Consider the following 15,638-nt stretch of genomic DNA (forward strand, 5'->3'; position numbering starts at 1 on the left):
AAATAGTTTGGCAGGTTTTGTAAAACTAAACATAAAATTACCATATGACCCACCAACTTCACTCCTGGGTATGAATCCCAGAGAAATGAAAGTTGATGTCCACACAAAAATCTGTACACAAATCTTAATAGGAGCTCTAAAACTGGAAACTACTCAAGTGTCCTTCAACATGTGAATGGCCTAACAATGAGCAGAGCTAACAATGGCCTAATAATGACCTAACATCCATATCACAGAATACCACTCAGTAATGAAAAGGGAAACACGATTGATACATGCAACTTCCTGGATGAATCTTAGGGAATTACGCTGAAATTTCAATGCCAATCTTAAAATTTCCCCTATGGTATGATTCCATTTATATAAAATTCTAAAAATGCAAAATTATAGAAATGGAGAACAGATTAGGGGGTGTCAGGGGACAGAGACTGAGGAGGGAGAAGGGGAAGTGGGTGTAGCCATAAAAAGGCAAAATGAGGGATCCTTGTGGCAAGGGAATGCTTCTGTATCCTGACTGTATCAATGTCAGTATTCTGGTTTTAATATTGTACCATAGATTTGCAAGATGTTATGATTGAAGAAAACTGGGTAAAGGGGACATGAGATCTCTCTGATTTATTTCTTACAACGCCATATGGACCTGAAAATATTTCAAAATAAGTAATTTATTTTTTTTAAGTAATATTGTATCAGAATGGGCACAAATAAAATAGATTAATGGAATCAAATAGATGCTCCAGAAACAAACTCTATCAAGTTTGGTTTTCCAGAAGCAGACTACGAGGCAAGGATATGTGTGAAAATGATTTGTTAAGAAGCATTCTCGGGAAAAACTGGTGGGAGAGATTGGTGGTAGGATCAGAAAAGAAAGGAGGCTGTAGTAAGTTGAATAGTGGCCCCCAAAGACATGGTCTTATCCCAATCCTAATCCTACATTGTAAATGTCACCTTATTTGGAAAAAGGGCTGTAACAGTTGTAATTAAGGATTCTAAGATGAGATCATCCTAGATTATCCAGATGGGTCCTAAATCCTGTGACAGTATCTTTATAAGAAACACAGAGGAGACATACACAGAGAAAGAGGAGAAGACCATGTGAAGATGGAGATAGAAATAAGAGTGATGCAGCCACAAGCCAGGGAATGAATAGAGCCACCAGAACCTGGAAGAAGAAAGGACACATTCTCCCCTAAAGCCTTCAAAGTGAGTACAGCCCTGCAAACAGCTTGATTTTGGATTTTTGACCTCTCAGAATATAAGAAAATAAATTTCTCTTTTTTTTCCTCCCACCCCATTCGTGGTAATTTCTTATGACAGCCCTAGGAAACTAATACAGATTTTGGTACTAGGAAGTGAAGTGCTGCTGTAACAAATACCTAAAACTATGGAAGTGGCTTTGGAATTAGGTAATGGATAGAGGTTGGAAGAATTTTGAGGTGCATGAGAGAAAAAGATTTGAAGAGTCTGCAAGTAGAAATATGGGCTTTAAGGATAATCCTGGTGAGATCTCAGAAGAAAGTGAAGAGCATGGTAGAGAAAATGTCTGTCATCTTAGAGAATGGGGATCCCATCATGACCAGAATGTTAGTAAATATGGATGTTAAAGTCCTTTCTGTTGAGGGCTCAGAAGGAAATGTGGAACATGTTATTAGAAACTAGAGGAAAGGCAATGGTGGTGATACAGTGGCAAAGAACCTAACTGAATTGTGCCCTGTAGCTACGGTGGAAAGCAGAACTTTTAAGTAATGAACTTGGATAATTAGCTGAGGAAACTTCTAAGCAAAGTGTTGAAAGTGTGGTCTGGTTCCTTCATGCCGTTTCTTCAAAAATATGAGAGGAAAGAGGTAAATTGAGGAAGGAACTGTCAGGCAAAAAAGAACACAGCACTTGATGACTTGGGAGGTTCTTGGGTTATCCATATTGCAAAGGATGAAAAAATTAGTAGAGTCACTGTTGGGAAAGTATGCTCTGGAGAGAGGGCCAAGGATGCAGCTGGACAAACTTTTTGTAAAGAGATTAACTATGTGACTCATGGATCCACTCAATCATCTCAGCAGAGCCAGAAGTAGAGACGGGGTTATTCAGACAAGATCTCTGGAGGACTCTCTGTTTATGGCACAGTCTCATGACGTACATGGGAGACCCACAAGGTTTCTGAGAATGTTGTATCAGCAGAAACACGGTCAGCTTGGCCTGAAGGGACAGAGACAGGACAAAGTGAAAGAGTGCTGTTGAATTTCCAGAATTCTGTTGAATTTCCAGAGTTCTACAGGGCTGTTAAAGCTTCTTAGCTATAAGCATATGCTCCCCTTCAAGAAAAATGAAGAATGACTATAAGGGCAGAGCCATGGACTCAAGAGGTAGAAGCTGGAGGTGTAGGAGCAGAGACCTACCAATCTACCATAGGTGCAGAGGCCTATGGAGCTGTGTGCCCAGATGATGTAGCTTCATAACACAGAATTATTCTCAGGTCTTGAAACAAAATGAAACTGGCCCTGCTGGATTGCTAACTTTCTTGGGACTGATGACTCCTTTATTCCTTGCATTTTCTCCCTTTTGGAATGGAAATGTCTATCCTATTCCTGTCCCACCCTTGTATTTTGTATGTGACCTTCTGGCTTTACAGGTCAATAGATGGAGGATTTTGCCGTTGGATGGGTTATACCTAGAGATTCATTCATATCTGATTTAGATGACTTAGATGATGAGATTTTGGACTTTTTGAACTGATTTAGATGAGGGTTGAAACTTGTGGAAATGTTGGAACGGAGCAAATGTATTTTGCATGTGGGACAGATGTGAATTGTGGGCCAGAGATTGGACTGTAGCTGAGATGAATGGTGGGCCCCCAAAGTACATGTCCATGTCATAATCTCTGGAACCTGTGAATATGGTCTTATTTGGAAAAAGTTTCTTTGCAGATATAATTAAATTAAGGCTCTTGAGATGACATCAGCCTGGATTATCAGGATGGGTCCTAAATCCAATGACAAGTGTGTGTAAAGAGACACATATAGGACAGAGAAGATCATGTGAATACAGAGGCAGAGATTGTAGTTGTGCAGTCACAAGCGAAAGAATGCCAGGAGCCACCAGAAGCTGGAAGAGACAAGGAAGGATTATTCCCCAGAGTCTTTGGAGGGAGTGCAGCCCTGTCGACAACTTGATTTTGGACTTCTGGCCTCCAGAACTGTGAGAGAATAAATTTTTGTTGTTTCAAGCCACCCAGTTTCTGATAATTTGTTATGGCAACCTTAGGAAAATAATACAGGGACCATGCAAGAGTGCAAAAGCCTGCAAGGTTCCACAGGGTACCCATTCCAGTGATCTATTGTAGCAGATAACTTCTACATAGCAACCAATCCCAAAGCAGTGGCTTAGGACAATAACAATCATTTGTCTTGCTCACAAATTTTGGGGTTGTCTGAGCTTAGCTAGACATTTTTCACTCAAAGTCTCTCAGGTGGTTGAACCAGAGGGTGATTAGAGCCAGGGTCATCTTGAAGGCAACTTCCCTTACATGTCTGGCACCTGGACTGGTAAGACTCAAACAGCAGGGGGCTGGAGCAGGTGGGGTCACTTCACCATCTCTTTTCCTGTGTATGAGGTACCCACATGATCTCTCCACATGGCAGCAGCAATCTACTGTAGAAGTTGTCACAAGGTACACCCAGATTCAAGCAAAGAGAACATAGACTCTACCTCTTGATGGGTGTGTCAAAGAATTTGCACACAGTACCCTTGACTCAATCTAGAGGAGATGGTGAGGTTCACCCCTTCGAATTGTCTTGCTCTGTGCGGCCAGGAAGCTCCAATATTTTACACCCCAGCAACCATCAGTCACCCACCCAGTAAAGGGCTGCCTGAGAAAACATGTTCTCAGATCCTTCCAGTTCTCCATGAGAGTAGGAAACATGGGTTCTGGCAGCCTGAAGGTAGGCCTCTGAAAATTGCAGGAGCTGGCTGTTGGGAGTGAATGCACCTGGGTGAGGCAGCGTGCGCAAGCATGGTACTGGATCCCAGGGCACCAACACCATCGGGTACATAGTGGCAACTTCATGTGCAGTGCATAGTGCTGGTGCCATTTCACAGAATTTGGGAAAATCAGGATTACTCAGATAAATGGCACTGAGAAAAATGGTTATTCCTTTAGGAAAAAATAAAGGCCCATACCTCTCATCATACAAAAATATAATTTCCAGAATAATTAAAGAGCTAACTATAAACAACAAACTGAAGCATGGGAGGAAAACCTAAGTGTGGTGAAGATGGTCTTTCTAAGCAAGATACAAACCCACAGGCAATAAAGGAACAGACTGACACATTACATAAAAATTAAAATATAGGTATGACAAAAGACAATGTAAACAACTAGACAGAAATTGGGCAAAAATAATTGTCACATATGAAATAGGAAAATATAAGATATTCAGAATGCATAAAGAACTTCCATACATCCATTAGAAAGTGAAAAATAACTAATAGAAAACTGGGCAAAGAATATGAATTGATGATTCACAAACGGACTACAAATGTCAATAAACATATAAGAATAACCATGAATAATTTTACTTTCCAGCAGCAGGGAAAGTAAAATTCAGTGGAGACATTTTATCTCCATTAAATTAAATTGGCCAAAAATTTTAAAAGATTGATAATATCCATCATGAGATAGAGTGTGAATACACTTTCAAACATTTAAAATTGGTTGAGCCATTCTGGAGAGCAGTATGGCAGTATTTATCGACATTAGCGTGCATATTGAGTAAAATTCGACTCTGAGGAAACTTGTCAGATATACCCCAACACGCACAGAAAGACAATAGGGCACATCAATGTTTACTGTAGCATTGTTTGTAACAGGTGAAAAAGTAGAAAAAACCTAAGTGTTCACCAATAGGAAAATGTTTAAATAAAACGGAAAGAGAAATACACATAACAAATTATTCCAATCAATAGGCTTCTTCGTTGATTAAAAACACAAGATTTATAGCCAAAAAAAGAATGGAAGAAAAGCAATTGTAGAACAATATTGTCCCTATGCTCCCGGTTATATTGAAGAATTCCAACCGAAGTGTGTGTGCACACCACGTTGGGATACAGAGGCTCTTGAAGGTTCCACACCAAACTCCTATATGGCTTAACACCTGCAAATCCTTAGGCTAGGCTTTATACACAGTAAGTGCTATATAAGAGTTGTCTATTTTTTTTTACGATAATGCATTCCTGCATTACTTATGTAATTTAAAAGTAAAGAATATGTTTGCGATTGCATTAATAACTCCCTGCACCAAACTGCCTCACAAGCGCGAGGACCATTCATTAAAATCTCTCCATCCTGAGAGCCTAGCACGGGGTCTGGCACATAAGGGCCACGTTGTGAACACCTGCTGCGGGGACCAGCCTGCCGCTTCCCACCCCTCCCCGCACCCAAGCGAGACCTCAAGTTGACCTTCCACCCCGAAACTTTCCTCAGCCAGCGCAGCCACCGGCCGCCCAGTACGCAGGCGCGAGAAGGCGGGGCCCAACTCACGGCAGCCCCGCCTTCCGGGCGTGTAGACGTCACTGGACCGCGCCGCGCAATATCTGACGTGCCTGCGGCCCGCCTGCCGGAAGGAAACCCTGGCGGCTAACTATGGCGACGGTGGCGGAGCAGTGGGTGCTGGTGGAGATGGTCCAGGCGCTCTACGAGGTGAGCTTGGCGGCCCCAGGGGTCCACGACCACACCCAGCCCTGGGGAGGTGGGACGTTTTGTGTGGATTTTTGGTCTGAGGCCTGGGCAGGCCTGGCCCGGTTACGCCCGGACCCCCGGCGTCCCTCGCTGGAAAGGCTCATAGGCGCACCCATTTCCCAGTGGCGGAATGTAGGGAGGCACGGGCGGGAGCCGGAGCCGGGGGTCTCGTATTGCGCTGCTGCGAGCGCGGAGCCCTCTCCAGGTCCTGCCCGGATACAGGAGAGAGGCTAGTCAAAAACAAGAGTTGGGACTGATGGTAAAACGGAGTGATGAAAGTAGAGTGGAAAATCTCAGTCTGGAGAGGTCCCAGGGAAGACAGGTTCTCGGAACTGTGGAGCAGGGAATAGAGGAAAGAATTGTAATAAGTTGGACTTTGTTTTTGTTGGGACGTGGGGTTAGAAAGGAAGCCGAATGATTTAGGTATGTGAAATAGTTTGTCATTCTTCCCGCCTACGTCCCATCTTCTGTCTCGTAAAGATAAAATTATTTTAGTAAAAATTTAAAGAAAGACCAGTTCGGAGCTTTTTTGAAAGGCCAGCTGTTTCAAGTAGGTAAAATAATATGAAATTTAAATGTCAGTCTTGGAGAATGTTCATTCATTTGACATTTAGTGAGTTTCCATGCACTGTGCAATGGAACTTTCTGCGTGTTCTCTGAGCTGTTCAGTACAGTAGCCCACTAACCACATGTGGCTGTTAAGCACTTGAAACGTGGCTAGTGCAACTGAGGGGCTGAATTTTTCATTTAATTTAATTTAGATGTGTATTGAAATAGTTGAATGATGCTAGTGACTACAGTATTGGACAGCAGAGATCTAGATGCTAGGAATAGTGCAATGAGGGAACCGGTAGAAGTCCCTGTGCTTACAGAGCTTACATTCACTTAAAGTGAATCTGTTTTCTTTTGATAATTTTCTTAAAACTTAATATAGCGTTTACTGGTAAGGGTGATGATGCAAGATGTATTATTGCAAAACCCATCAGGACTTTTTGAAAAAAAAACAGGAGAGCAAATAGAGCTTAGGTGATGTCCAACCTTAGGTAGATTATAGTGACTAAGAAGAACCACTAAAATCTATGATTTCTTTCTTAGAAATGAATAATTTCTACTATATGTTGTTGCTGCCTTTTTGAAGACTGCCCTTTGACTATGTAACTTCTCATACCCTGGTATTGACCATGAGTGAGACTTGAGAGAAGGTCTCCTTGATGTAACATTTCCTAGGGAAGAAATGAAGCCACATTTATGATTTTTATTAATTCAGTAGACATTTCAACTTTTCTTAGGATTTCTTTGTGGAGTGGAATGTTTAGTGACTTGGACTTATGTTTGTCAACTATAATCCAATTATTGATAAAACCAAAAGGATTTTTTTAGTCGAGTCCTCATTCTTAAATGAATTATAGTCAGGAGGGATCAGCAAATTTTAAAAATAGTCTTAGATTTCTGGTTTTGCTTCTAATTTCTGTGCACAGTGTATGCAGAATTTGAGGAGTCTTGCTGTGTACCCATACATATGTAACATGTATGTAGTTTTAAAGTTATTTGTCCAATGACCTGAAAGTTTATTTATGAAATAGTCAGCAGTTTCCCTGGTCCCCGCTTCTGAACTTTTTTAACTATCGTGAATCATCATTGCTTTTTTTTTGTCTAATGTTTGAAAATAATTTGTATTTACGTTTCTAAATACCTCTTTTTTTTTAACATCTTTATTGGAGTATAATTGCTTTACAATGGTGTGTTAGTTTCTGCTTTATAACAAAGTGAATCAGCTGTACATGTACATATCTCTTCCCTCTTGCATAAATACCTCTTTTAAATGACTTTTCAATGACAAACTATTGGAATGTAGCACCCGATAACTGACTTATGGAGGTTTAGTTGATACCTGGAATCTTTTATATGCACTTACTGTATCTAGTTGTGTAAGACATAGAAGTCAGCCTGGCTTTTATCCTGGAAATGTTCAGTTGAAAAGAAGACCTGATGTGGATAATTTCATTAAAGTACCTTTGTGGATGTTGACATGGAACACACTACATACTTTCGGGGAACTGTGGTAGAAAAGAGACCTGCTATTTCTTTAAGCACTTATAAAGTCTTTTTTTCTCTGCCACGTTCCAAGGAGAATTTAAAGAGGCCTATTGGGGATACAGGAAATATAGTAAGTTGTGCAAAAGTCTTTGAGAATTATGGAAACTGGTGTCCAAATAATTCTCAATTTATCCATGGTATGTGGGGGTTGTAGAAGGCTTGTGAAGCTGTGAAATGATTGTTACAGTCATTTCCCACCAGTAAAAATATAAATTACCTGAAGGATCTGATAGTTGATATTGTTTGACTATTGGAATTCTGTGTCAGATTTAATTTTAAAACTTAATTTTATTCCTAAAGATGTTTTTATTCCTAACGCTGCAGTTTTAGAGATTTTTCATGTAGGAGAAATTGCCTTCTGTTAGAAATGGGAAAAGGAATGAGTAGAAATGAAGTGAGCTTTGAAAGTAAATTTTAAGAAGTAATAAATAGGTTAAAGGTCATGGGAGCAGTATATGCAAGTGAATTAAATTTTATGTGCAGGTTTTGCAAATGTTTATTTCACTTCTTGTTTTTGCTTCTGTTTTTGACTGACTCCTAGGCTCCTGCTTATCATCTTATTTTGGAAGGAATTTTAATACTCTGGATAATCAGACTTCTTTTCTCTAAAACTTACAAGTTACAAGAACGATCTGATCTTACAGTCAAGGTAAGAAGTTAAATCTCTATTTTATTATTTGGTGTATGATTATAGTTGCTACATCTTTCGAAAAAGGACTTGTGGTGGCTCAACTATAAATGTTAAAATATTTTCTGGAATGTAAGGAAATCAGGGTAAGCAAAATACGGGGAAGCCAGGGATAAAGTGAATACACAAAGGAGTACCATGTTACAGGCCTTTATACTTTGCTAGGAGTAAACAGCAGCCTGGGAACGTACTAGATGCTGGACGGGAAGCATGGATGCATGCTGCATTTCAAATGTCCGTATACAAGAAAGATTACATGAGTTGCTCGGGAAAAGCACCACTATTCCTGAAGCCTGAATGAAAGTTTTCCCTGTAGTCTTTATAAAGGAAATTCAGAGTTAGAAAGAATCCTCCCCATCCCACTGCTCTCCACCTTCCCACCCCAAATCAAATTTTGATGTGTTCTGTATGGTAAGGGACCCAGCTCCAGCCCAAGCTAGGCAAACCTTAGGAAGCAGAAGTGTCGAGAGGACTTGCAGTCCTGCCCACTTCGAGTCTGTTAGTATGAGGGACCAAGGGGTTTGTGGCATCCCCTACCTTCTCACGCACGTAGGAACGCTTAGTAACTGTGCCCCAGGTGTGAGAGGAAGAGCAGTTTTGACTGCAGTGTGGTTTCTGTAGCTTGGATTGTTTCCTTATCCGGCCTCTGTAGCAGTGTGCCAGAATACTACTTAGGGATACAGAGACGGTGAGAGATGTTTTCCCACAAAAATGCCTGAAACTTTGGTTCACAAGGCAGCATTGAGTGCGGCACAATGATGGAGCACAGCTCTCTTCTGGAGCATTCACAGAAGGAAGTGCAAGTGGAATGGAATTACAGCAATGTGGCGATTGTTTCCCTGGTTTCACTGGCTGCCCCTGCTGTCCTGATCATTCATATTTGTCATGAGATGGTCAGGCAGTATCCCCCCTAGGGGACAAGGGATATGCAGCAAATGGTTCTTAGGGCAAATAAGTTTTGGAAACCTGGGTAAAGAAGACTAAAGAGGTGTCTCATTGCATGATTTCTTGTAACCTTTAATATGACAGTGGCTATCTGAACTGCTGTTTGGAGAACTGCCCTAAACTTGACCGTAGATCCGCAGCCCCGCCTGTGTTTTATGAATACCGTGTGAGGCGAGTGCGCCATAGAACACACCTCTGATGGTGTCGCAGCAGGATCGGGCTCTCCGGGCCAGAAGCCCTGTCGCTGCTCTTTTCCCTTGGTATTCAGGAACTCCACGTGAATGACCGTGAGGCCATGGAATAGATTTCTAGCCCAGCTTTTTAAGGGGTTGATCATTGCTAATATTCTTAGTTTCAGTTTAAACAAGTCAGTCCACACAAATATGCATTTTAAAAGAAGGATACTGAAACATAATTTTAGGATAACCCTCTAAAAGCAGAACTTACCTAGAGCAAGATTCAGTAATCACTGACATCTTACCCTAAAAGCTGTGGAAGAAAAAAAAACGATATGAGTGTTTCTAAAGCTTAACTTATGGCAGCAAAGAAGAAATGCCCTTCTCAGTTTTATAGGTCTGCAGAGTCTCTTTTTTTATTATTAATTAATTTATTTATTTTATTTTTGGCTGCGTTGGGTCTTCGTTGCTGTGCGTGGGCTTGCTCTAGTTGCAGCGAGCGGGGGCTACTCTTCGTTGAGGTGCGCAGGCTTCTCATTATGGTGGCTTCCGTTGTTGCGGAGCACGGGCTCTAGGTGTGCGGGCTTCAGTAGTTGTGGCAGGCAGGCTCAGTAGCTGTGGCTCACGCGCTATAGGGTACAGCCTCAGTAGTTGTGGTGCACGGGCTTAGTTGCTCTGCAGCATGTGGAATCTTCCCGGACCAGGGCTTGAACCCATATCCCCTGCATTGGCAAGCGGATTCTTAACCACTGCACCACCAAGGAAGTCCCCTGCAGAGACTCTTGAATATCAGGCAATCTTGAGTTGATTCTCAAATCTGTCTCTGTGGTAGCAAGTGGACAGTATGCATGATACATACTTCAGGCTTGTTCAGGCTGCTGTTCTGTGCAGTCATTGGCAGAAATAGATGAGGAATTTATTGGCTGATTTATTCAGCCAGCATTTTTGAGTGCCTGAGCATCAGGTGAATATGCTCCTAGCCATGCCCTAGAATTGCCTATTCTAGGATTGCCTATTCTCTATTTCTATTGGAGAAAAGTGCACAGAAGCATTTAACAGGAGTGTGAAAATAGAAGTATTGAGAGTGGGCCTATGTAAGGCAAGAATTACTGTGGCTGTCATGTTCATCAGGTGCCTCATCTCATCCTGTACATCCAGACTACATTTTCAAAATTACATTGTTTTCTAGTTCAAGGAAGGATAAGAAACTCAAAATAGTCAAAATACTTGGAATGCATGAAATAACAGGTAAAAGGAATAAAGTGGTTTTTTATGAGAAATTTCCAAACAACTAAATCCTATTACAATAATTATTATAAGAGAGTCTTTTGGTATATTTCAGTTACTTCTGAATCCTTGCCAATGGCTTGTAGAAACAGTGCTTTGTAGTCTAGTTGATCCCTTCCTGTGACAGTCATGCCTGTAAGAACTTAAGGCATGGCTGTCTGTCATATCTTGCAGTAGAGGCTGAGCTCCCTTACCTGCAGTCATGCCTCTCACCTTTGTGTTATAGACTTTTTGTTTTATCATCAGTAGCAGTTATACTTCCTACTTCCCACAGTGAAAAATCCTGAACATAGAAATACAGTTTTTAAGAAATTTCCAGTCAGCCACAAAGCTTCATGGAAAAAGAGCCTTTAGCCTGAGATAAGGAAAGAGGTGAGGGGTTAAGAGCACAAAACTCAATAGTGATTCTGTGTCATTTCCAGGCACAGCAGCTGGACGTGTGTGTCTAGCAGTGTGTTCATTATGATGGTTCCATTACAACAAACAGCTTAGATACCGCTAGAGTTGCTGTCCAGTAATTAGCACTGCACTGTATTTTAACTGCTTTTCTCCTGTAGGAAAAGGAAGAATTGATTGAAGAGTGGCAACCAGAACCTCTTGTTCCTCCTGTCTCAAAAGACCATCCTGCTCTCAACTACAACATCGTTTCAGGGTAAATTGTTTTTGCTAGTCAAGGGCTTATATTTGGTTTCCTGTAGGAAACCAAAGTATACAGTGGTTTATATAGTATTCCTTTTTTAACTGAAATAAGATTTTTAGAAATTTCTGGAGATCAGAAACTGCTTTTTAATAGTCTCCAATTTGGGTTTCTGAGTTTGTCCCTTTTTAAAAAAATATATATATATATATATTTTTTAAAGTAATACACACATGTAATATTTCAAATGGGAAGACAGTTAAAATGAAAAACAGCATTCCTACTTTTTCCCACCTGGATTGTTTCTGATTTTAGATCTGTTGAAGGTTACCTTCATAGCTAGATATTAGCAGTATGCTTACACTACTGTTTCTTGATTGATTAATGATAGTCAGTGCCTGTTGACTTTCACAATATGAATTATGAAACTTCAGCTCACTTATGCTACCTACCTCCTGGCTTCCAATGTTTTATTTATTTTTATTTTTATTTCTTAAATTTGAGTATACAGAAAATATCAGGCACATATGTATCTACCACCCAGAAGTAATAGGTGTTAACATTTTGCTCTCTTTACTTTAAATCTATTTTTTAAAAGAAATAAAACATTAGAAATGCAGTTGACCCTTGAACAGTATGGGGGTTAGGGGCCCTGACCCTCTGGGCAGTCAAAAACCTGCATATAAATTAGAGTCAGCCCTCCAGATACCCAGTTCCTCCAGATATGTGGTTCTACATCCATGGATTCAAGCAACTGTGGATCATGTAGTACAGTAGTATCTACTGTTGAAAAAATCTGTGTATAAGTGGACCTGCACAGTTCAAACCCATGTTGTTCAGGGGTCAAGTGTATCACTAAAGAAATCCCTTCCCATCTATCACTTACTCTTGCCTCCCAGGCAAGATAACCACCATCTTGAAGTTGGTAGATGTTTTTCCTTTGCTTATATTTATACTTTTGCCACAGCATGCCTGTTGCCATGAAAGTGTTTAGTATTCTATTTAAAAATATGATGTAGGATAGTCTCCTGAGTATGTCCTTCTACTTCTGGTCTGATCTGAGAGAGGCTTGTATTCTTCACTTTCGTGAATTTCTTTGGTCTCATGAAAGTTTTACTTGTCCTGAAATCAGACTTACCAATCATTAATGTTATGGTTATAAAATCCTTCCTACCACAAAGGTCTAATTTGCCTGTTTTCCATATGACAGTTAGTTGTCCCAACATTATTAGTTGAATAGTCCATTTTTTACCTACTGATTGGAAATTTCCCTTCTTTCATATGTCAAGTTCCCTTATAAAGGATCTGTTTCTGGCTTTATTTCTATTCTTTTGGTATATTTATCTCTCCCTGTGCCAGAACCTCGCTTATACCACAGCTTAATAATAGGCCTTGACTAGAGTGAGTCCTTCACCTCCTTGTTCTTCACAATTGTCTAGGCTATCCTTGACTCTTCACTATGAGTTTAGGTTTAGCTGCTCAGATTTGACCAGAAAATGGGTTTGGGTTTGTGACTAGTAATGCATTGAATTTATGGATTAATTTGGAGAGAATTGGTATATTGCTAATACTGAATCTCTTCACCACGTACCTTGTGTGTCACTTGTATACTTAGGTCTTTTATGTCTCTGAGAGAAGTTACATAACGTTCTTCATAAAGATTTTGCTTAACTTTTTTTTCCCTACTTTTTATTTGGAAATAATAGTAGATTCACATGCAGTTGTAAGAAATAATACAGAGAGATTTCATATACCCTTCATCAGTTTCCCCCAATGGTAACATCTTGCTTAACTATAGTACAGTATCACAACCAGGAAATTAACATTGCATATCTTTTAATAGCTTCGTCTCTGGGTTCCAAAGAGTTTTCACTTCTGTCATGAGGCATCATTTTCTTCTTGTTTCTGTGTTATTGCATTGGCTAGGATACCTACCATGCAGTGTTGAATAGGAGTGGTAACAAGGGCCTCTGTATCTTGTTCCGGATGGCTTTTAAGGGATAACCTGTATGGTGTTATAGGCCTTCCTTTCTCTTCCTAGTTTGCTAAGGGAACTTTTTGTTAGTTTTAAAGTCAGTGTTAAATTTTATTAATTTTTTTTTTTATTTATTGAGATGGTTGTGACTTTTCTCCTCTAATCCATTGCTATATTAAATTGTGCTGATCGATGTTTTTTACATTAATTAAGCATATACATAAATTTTTATGAGAAAAATTGCAAGCAACCATGCCACTCATCCTCACCCCAGATCTCAGCTCTGTAGACTTGCAGAAAGATGGGAGATTTACTCTCCGGAAAGGCTAAATATCAATTGAAAGTCCTAAGAATGTGTGAGGAGGCGGGTGCCATTCTAGAACAGAAAGCAAGTATATAATGAATAATGGGATGCTAATCCCGTTTCCTCCAACGCAGCTTTCAGAACGTTGGCAACCAGATTTATATCCTCATATACACCTCACTGGAGGATTCCTCTCTGGTGAAACTCAAAGTCAAGAGAATAAAAACAGAAAATTTTGAGTTTGGGGTCTCCACAGATGAATAAACAAGTCTGTGTCTCATTATCATAGAGTGAAGCCCACCATTTACAAAGAAGCCAAGCCCATTTACACAGTGCTTGCAATTAGCATTTCAGTGTCTTACTCTTAAAAATGTGTGGACAACCTTAAATTATGGTCCATTGATTTTCAACAGAATGCTGAGACAATTCAGTAGGGAAAGAATACTCTTTTTAACAGATTGTGATGGGACAACGGGATATACACATGTAAAAGAATGATGATGGACCCTGACCTCACACCATGTGTAAAAATTAGCTCAAAATTAATCATGGGCTTAAATTTAAGAGCAAAAACTATAAGTTCTTAGTTTAGAAGAAAGAAAACAAAAGAGTAAATCTTCATAATCTTGGATTGGCCAGAGATTTTTAGATACGACACAAAAGCACAAGCAGCAAAAGAAAAAATAGACAAACTGGACTTCATTAAAATTAAAAACATTTGTGCTTCAAAGTCCACTACTAGAGAAATGATACAAAACCCCACAAAAATGGAAGAAAATATTTTCAAGTCATATATTTGTTAAGGGGCTAGTATCCAAAATATTAAATATATAAAAAGAACTCTTACAACTCAGTGATAAATCCTATTTAAGCATGACTATTTGGTTAATTTTTATTAATTGTTGTATTTTTTTTTTTTTTGCTAATATTTGGTATTTTTAGCATCAGTATTGAAAAATGAGTTTAGTCTTTTTCTTTTCCCTTACTGTGCTGGCCCAGCTTTGGTATCAGAGGTATATTAGTCTTATAGTTTTCGTGGCAACACTATTTGTGTTTGTTCTGTTGAGCATAGATTTTTAATCATGAATTTAATGTCTTCAGTGAGTTTTTTTTTTTTTTTTTTTTAAGGATTTTCTTTTTAATTAATTAATTTATTTATTTTTGTCTGTATTGGGTCTTCAGTTCGTGCGAGGGCTTTCTCCAGTTGCGGCAAGCGGGGGCCACTCTTCATCGCGGTGCGGGGACCGCTCTTCATCGTGGTGCGCGGGCCTTTCTCCATCGCGGCCCCTCCCGTTGCGGGGCACAGGCTCCAGACGCGCAGGCTCAGCAATTGTGGCTCACGGGCCCAGCTGCTCCGTGGCATGTGGGATCTTCCCAGACCAGGGCTCGAACCCGTGTCCCCTGCATTAGCAGGCAGATTCTCAACCACTGCGCCACCAGGGAAGCCCTTCAGTGAGTTTTTAAAGCTGTTCATATTTCCTTTTTGAGTACGTTTTTGTTACTGCCATTTAGTAATTGTTCATTTCTTCTTTTGTTTTCAAATGCATTGGCATGAAGTAGTTCATAGAAGTAGTTCATGAAGTAGTTCATAGTAGCTCCTTTCATATTACTTCTTCTGCCCTGGGTCCTGGAGTGTTTGAGATTTTGTGTGCAGTCTCTGTTTCCCACAGCACTCTGGCTCTCCCTAGAGGAAGCTCCACTGACCTTCAAAACCAAATGTTTGGGACTTCCCTGGTGGTCCAGTACGAATCCACCTTACAGTGCAGGGGACCCGGGTTCAATCTCTGGTCAGGGAACT

The 15,638-nt window shown here is 40.2% G+C and overlaps 1 pseudogene; it reads left to right on the plus strand.

Annotated features, from left to right (window-relative positions):
* The first annotated feature begins 5,476 nt into the window (after window positions 1–5,476).
* The window catches only part of LOC130708368 (serine palmitoyltransferase 1-like), a 54,940-nt pseudogene continuing 44,778 nt past the window's right edge, over window positions 5,477–15,638 (plus strand).

The sequence above is a fragment of the Balaenoptera acutorostrata genome, chromosome 6 (genome assembly GCF_949987535.1).
Source record: "Balaenoptera acutorostrata chromosome 6, mBalAcu1.1, whole genome shotgun sequence".
Classification (NCBI taxonomy): domain Eukaryota; kingdom Metazoa; phylum Chordata; class Mammalia; order Artiodactyla; family Balaenopteridae; genus Balaenoptera; species Balaenoptera acutorostrata.